Consider the following 7,018-nt stretch of genomic DNA (forward strand, 5'->3'; position numbering starts at 1 on the left):
AACCGGACACAGAAACAATTGCAGCAACAAACGTAACTATGCAACTAATTTAAAAATAGTGTGGCGTAGGCGCAGGGAATGGGATAAAACAAGCCAATTGTTGAATTAAGATAGCTACTAATAAGTTGCAGTCTTGCAGTCAGGTGTAGGGTCTTCCGCGGGGGCCGCTTATGTAACGCGGCACGTGGACGCTGATTTGCAAATTGCAAAACCAACAAACTAAATGATAAAATGCGTTTAACACATTGCATTTCCTGATTGACTGATTTAAAATATTTCTTCTCCAGTTACATTGTGTGTAAAGTGTTCCGGAACAGCGTGGGTAGATGAAGGAAGGGAGAAGAGAATTTACTGTCACGTGTTTACTATGCATGGAATCGGTGTCAATTACTGGGGCATCTATAGACACGAGTAGGTACCTTCTGTTGAGAAGTCGGAGTGCATAAACAAGTCCCTCTTTTCATTTATTTACATTGTGCATGATCTTTCTACCTATACCTCCATTCGATTAGGCCTATTTCGTTCGTTTCAGCCAAATGATGTCCACTGCTGGACAAAGGCCTCCCCCAAGGCTTTCCATAACGACCGGTCCTGCGCTGCCCGCATCCAGGTTCTTCCCGCAACCTGTACCAGATCGTCGGTCCACCTAGTAGGTAGGAGGCCTACTTATTTAGGTTAATCAAATAAATGCTTACATTCCATTATTACAATCAAAAGTTAATTTCGAATCTCAGTGATTTCTTGCAAAGTTGTTTTTCAGCTATGCGTAGCCCTTTGCTACCCTACTGATCAGTTTTAGTTTTGATCCTACACAGTTTTACGTAGTTCTCAGAGTTGTATATCGTGTCCACAAAGTTAATACCTAGCGAATAGTTTACTCACATAATTCGTTAAGCAAAAATATTTATTCGACAATTAAAATTCCTGGCGTTATCTGGCAAGGATCTCCAAGCACACGCCGCGATAACGGAGCGCCAGCTTAACCCCATTCGTTTGAATTGGTTAGAATGCATCGGCTCATCGCTCATCTGCCAGTGCGCAGGTTTTATTGATATTTTTGGTATTTTCTTTAAAAAGTAATTAATGATACTCCCGCTAACCTTTCCAGCAAGCTGTCCTGAAGAAGTAGTACGGTTTAAAGTACAGGCACGAGTAAAAGCACTTTTTAAAAGCCTATTTACAAGAAATATCTTGACTTTCAATAAAAGAGTCGGGTTTACCACAATAGTCCAGCGGTTTACGATGATCGAATCGAACTAGACTAAGACCCTCTAATCGGCTCTATCTTGTTCAATTAAGTATTTATTCTTGTACTGGCAGCAAAAAAATTGGCTCAACCTAGCCCAGGACAGGAAGAAATGGAGCGGAATGGAGGAGGCTTTTGCCCATACAGAGTGCCACAAGAGTGAACGGACAGATGCTCTAACTTAATTTATGAATTGTAATTTGTAAACTTGTGGAAATAAAAGCTTTTTATTTTATTTTATTCTTGTACTAACAATAAACAGTTCTATTTCTTGTCTAGTGCTTTAAAAACACCTGTCTCAAACCCAGAGATCCCGGGTTCGATTCCCGATTCATAATGTTATGCTCAGTTTAAATTTCTAAGCCCACCTGCTACATCTAAATATATATAACTCAAAGGTGACTGACTGACTAACGGCACCCCTAAGAGGGTAAAACGGGATCCACGCGTAAGAAGTCGCGGGCGGCCGCTAGTTTTACACTAAATAACAATCACTGTTCAGACGAACATTGATCTCTGATCAGCAACAAATTTGGCCTACATCATAGTGCAATCGTTGCACATTACACGGGCGTACACTAATATAGATTTAAGTAATGTACTTGTATGTGTGTGTAAATAGCGTTAGTATAAATATTGTAAGATTGTTAATAAATCCTCTTTGACCGTTTGGACTTGGACTACATCATTTCAACTACGTATCGTTCCACCTGGTAACTATATTCCTCTCACTGTGGCCAAGACACCCTTAGCCATCAGATCCTGATCAGTCTTGTGAGTCTGCTTGACTGGCAGTGAGAAAACCCACTCCTCACCTTATTCCTCACCACATTCCGTCTGTTACCTTAGGTCTCACGGTGCAGACATCCCTCACTTATTTATATATTTATTTATCTTACATTTATGCTGTAGGTCAGGGAACTAGGGAATTAGGATACCTAGGGACATAGTTCTATCCTATAGTATAATTGTTCATGTGTAGCTAGCCGGTGCCTTTACAAGAGACCACACTTCCACGCACTTAAATACATTATTTTCACACTCTACATTAACATTAGTCGGCAGCTGCACAATCACATAAAGTCTTGCAGTAGCATAATGATGTTTGAATGTAATAGAAAGATAAATTAGCTCCTTAATCTAAACATCAAGATTGGTCTGTCCTATAATTGGCACATGTTTGTGCATGGTGTCGGGTGCTCCCATAACCCGGAACGCGATCGGGGTCACATTTCGCAAGTGACGACACTCATATCACTATCATAACATTGGAATTTTTCTTGTCTAAATTTTGATATGAGCATGTACCTAAATACGCCATAGGACCTTCTAATAGCGTGTCACATAAGGTAGATATTAAGGCTTGTTTTTCCAAAGAGATTCACTCTGGTTGGAAAAACATCTTAAGTAAACACTCTACAAATTAAAATGTAACAAATAGCAGACTAGAGCCACATCATTAGCCAAAGTCTGAGAGTAGTAGTATGATCTCAGCCATAGGACGTCCACTGCTGAACATAGGCCTCCCCCAATGCTTTCCATGTTACCCGGTTGGTTAGGTTAGGTTAGGTTTGGCCTGCCTACAATGTAGGCATGTTTTCCAGCATGGCTTTAACTATGCTGGAGAGCGAAAGGTCTACGCCTACCGCTGAACCAGTCTGGGGGCAAACATGCTCCGCCTTATTGCCTGAGGCCCGGCAACTGCCAGGTCGTGCGTGGAGGGGGAGTGGAAGTCGACCAAACGGGTTCCCACTCCTCCTCGACACACGATGCACGGTTTATGGTGGATAGGTTTAGTGGGTAGGGTCCGCTAAATAGGACGAGCCCCACACACCTCCCAGCAGCCCCTCGTGACTGGGAGACGGTGCGCAAAATGCATTCCGCCACCTAAAAAAAAAAAAAAAAAAGGTTTGGCCTGCCTCCAGCGCTTTCCTGCTACCTTTATGATGTCGTCGATTCACCACACACGAGAGTAGCTACTCGTATATAAAAGGTATTTAAAAGGTTAACCCATTGCCTAACAGGTGTAAGGGGGAGTTTTTAAGTTAACCAGCATCTGGGTCATATATTTATCACTCCTCTCTAAGCGATCGCCACCGCTCCGCAAATCAAAGAGTTGACTACTACACATAACAGCAGATCTAGGTATGTATGTATGAAGATAATGAGATATAAAGACCTATGTGCCTTTCATTCAGAAGGTCAGGAGTAGCTTTAAGTTATATACATAATACATTATGTAACTACTAAACTAAACTAAAAAACCGTTGATCTCTACGAATAGGCTCTATTGACTCGATCCTAGACTTTATTTGTACAGTAAATCTGTTTGCCCTTTTATTGCTATCCACATAGTAACTTACAATCTGAGATTACATAACTAAAGTATAGTCTCTTGAGATAATATTTGCACAAATTAATCATAGTAAGTAGGTACTGGTGCCTTGTATTGTATGACATCAGCGCGGTGGACATTATGCCTGTTGAATTGTAATGGCAGCCATATAGGCTTCTATGATGGTTGTAAAACTGCTAACGATTTATAAATAGCGTCCCATGGTTTATAAATGTTATTATTCACAGATATTTTATTATGTTATGGCGCCTGTAAGAGCTTTATAGAACACACGCGTTGGAACTAGAGCAACTTACTTGCGAGGACAAAAGCATCATCTAGTTTATTAAATATCATTTTTATGGGGTGATCCAATCTTTAAGAAACAATGTAAAACATCTTGACTATCGTACGCGATTAATGCAAAGAAGTTTTTACAAATATCGTCCGTATATGTCACGATTTATTTATTGTATAAGTAATAACTAGAGATTCAACATTCAGAATGATGAAAAATGCCTTTCAAAGGTAACAGACATCGTAATGCTTAAAAGCAGCCTAGAGCTGGAACATGAGCGTTGACTTGAAGGCACCATTTTACCGTGAATGTAGGTAGAGACACAGAATAGATGGGGTGTCGGGAATTAGAAACGATATGAAATATTTTATATTCAATTTGGACTTTTGGCACCTGTATGGTGATCGTATTCCGAATATCGAATAGGTCGTCGCAACTTCGCAAGTCGTACTCGAAGACTCGTTCTATTTTACCGCGATTACTTATTATGGGCTTTAAGTGAATGGTGACTTATTATGGCTAATTAAATTTCTGACAAACTAATCTTATTATCTGGTGAATAAAGAGGTTCAACATTATAGTACCAAGACAATAGTTCGTAGTCTGGGGAATTTATTTAAATTAGTAGTTAGTAGGTAAGTAAAATCGACTTTAGAGATTCCTCGAATAAGCTATTAATCCATCAGTTTTATAATTTAACTGGAATCCAAGGTTTGAGATAAGGCAATCATTTGATGGAGCGGTGATATTACATCACACAGCAAAGTAAGCGAGTTAACGCAATTGTTTACAATTTGTATTAATTGAGACAATTGATTTACAGATTATGCGCTTGCCTCTAAAAATACCGACGTGTGAACCGACGAGGGAGAAGTAGGTACTTGGTGGATTTAGCAAGACCATCATCAATCGTCATCGAAAATCTGAGCTACCACTAGGTCCTATGCTCCGATGAACTGACCGTTTATATTTATTTATGTGGAAAGTGTTGCTTGAATAAGGCTGTTAATCCAAGTGGCTTTTTCTCAAAGACATAGGCTTGGAGGAATATTATTCGTCTCTCCTTTATATGTGGCCTATGTGGGGCTATGTGCTCTAGGTATGTGTAAAGTAGCCACTAGTGGTAACTTTCGCACCCAGTGGCGGCGTAGCATGACTTGGCACCCGGGGCGATCACCCCACCCCCATGCTCGGGGCTATGGCACCCCAGAATGGTCAGGTCTGGTAGCCCCCAGGATACCGATTCGAAGATGAAAGATGTACGAATCAGTTATAATAAGACAAGACACCCCCCCCCCCCCCCCGTATCATGATCTTTATCATGCAGATGCGCCAGTGAGTACCTACTAATCTGCGCTAATTTTGTCACCCCCTGATGCTTGGCACCCGGGGCGGACCGCCCCCACCGCCCCCCCCCCTTACGCCGCTACTGTTCGCACCCTACTACATTACTGTATTTTATACAGTGTAAACACAAAGCAGGACCGGTCTTTGTGGAAATCCTTGGGGGAGGCCTTTGTCCAGCAGTGGACGTCTTTCGGCTGAAACGAACGAACGAAGGAATGAAACACAAAGCAACAAGGAACCTGAGCAGTAGTTCACCAAACCTGAATATATTCACAAATCGGGGCTTCATGTGGTCTATATAGCGTACAACTCTTATCAGCGACTCTCACGCCTGTATTCACAAACGATGCTTGCTTAAGTGACGCAGAAAATCGAACGCACAGCGTTGAATAAGCATTGACTGTGTGATTGGTTCGTGTGTCACCCTGTGCATCCAGGCGCACTGTAAGACCTCAAGTAACGTTTTTGAATACGGGCGTAGGTATCTGTTGAGAGCAGTTTTGATGTAATATTTCTCAGGAATACTAAAGACATCAAAGTCAAATAAATGAAGGCCATGCTGTGGTGGGAACTCCCGCCCTCTTAGAAACATTAATTGTTTATGTATCCAACCATTTTTTAACAATAACTTGAGGTTTGTTTTTAATTGGTCTTACGCTGAACTTAATCTTATGCACTTTGGAACTATTTATTATCTTTTTTGCTGACAATAGTGTCGAGTTTCTTGCGCTGCTTCTTCACAGCACTGACCCATTTATTGTCCCGACGCAGTGCTAGGGTTAATACTGGGACGTGTAAAAGTGCTTTTTAAAAGCCTATTTGGAAAAATAAACGGAGTTTTTGCCACCCTCGACTCTCAAGGAATAGCAGTCGTTACATACGTTTTTTTTGAGTTTCCATGCATTTTCATCGTAAGTTTCAAAGATAGCTTGAACAACTGTTAGCAAAACAGAATGAGTTTTCACCAAAAACAGCTCAGTAAGTGGGGCACGGCAGAGAGGCTGCGGCAAACAGCGATTAGATACCGACGGCAAACACACCGGCTAATTAGGTAATTGTTATCTGCCCGGTCACATGCTCGCAGGTGCAATGTCTTCTGAAAATATTAGAAAATGATCATCTCTCATTATTTCAGAAAATACTGCACGTAATACACACACACACATGCGAGATTATTTTCGGTTATCGGAGAAAGCCTGCATTATATAGACCAGTTAAATATCCTGAAAGATCAACAATTTACTGCTGAAAATAGTCACTCCTTCTATTTTAAGTTGAATAGTCCGATGTAAAATGACATTTATTTTACGTAGTTTTTAAATACTTAAGCTTAAATCCCATTCACACTGAAAAATAACAATTTCTCTACCAAGAGCTGATGAGCTGAAATGCCGAAATGATCGGCGCAGTCACTCGGCAAGACAAAGGTCTCGGGTTCGAGACTTACGTTTTCAGTCGATCTTTAAACCGAAAAAGCATCTTTGACTAGTTAACATTTTGTAAAAATTTAAATACTGAATGATACAACTTTGTAATAGTTTAATGCAATTATTTAATCACTAGATAATGTAGCAAGATTTGGTAGAGGCAAACGAAATTCAAGTGGCATGAGTCAGGCATTACATTACTTTGATAAAGATGCAAGTAAACTTCGCATAATATTTGAAAACATTTGTTTACATGTTTGAGGACATTTTGCAACAATAAGCCATTACGTAAGTTTTCTTTATTCTGTTATCAAAATTATGTGAATCATAATTTAAACGAGATATAGGTACTTGTGAAAAAATAA

This window comes from Ostrinia nubilalis, chromosome 16, assembly GCF_963855985.1.
Source record: "Ostrinia nubilalis chromosome 16, ilOstNubi1.1, whole genome shotgun sequence".
Classification (NCBI taxonomy): domain Eukaryota; kingdom Metazoa; phylum Arthropoda; class Insecta; order Lepidoptera; family Crambidae; genus Ostrinia; species Ostrinia nubilalis.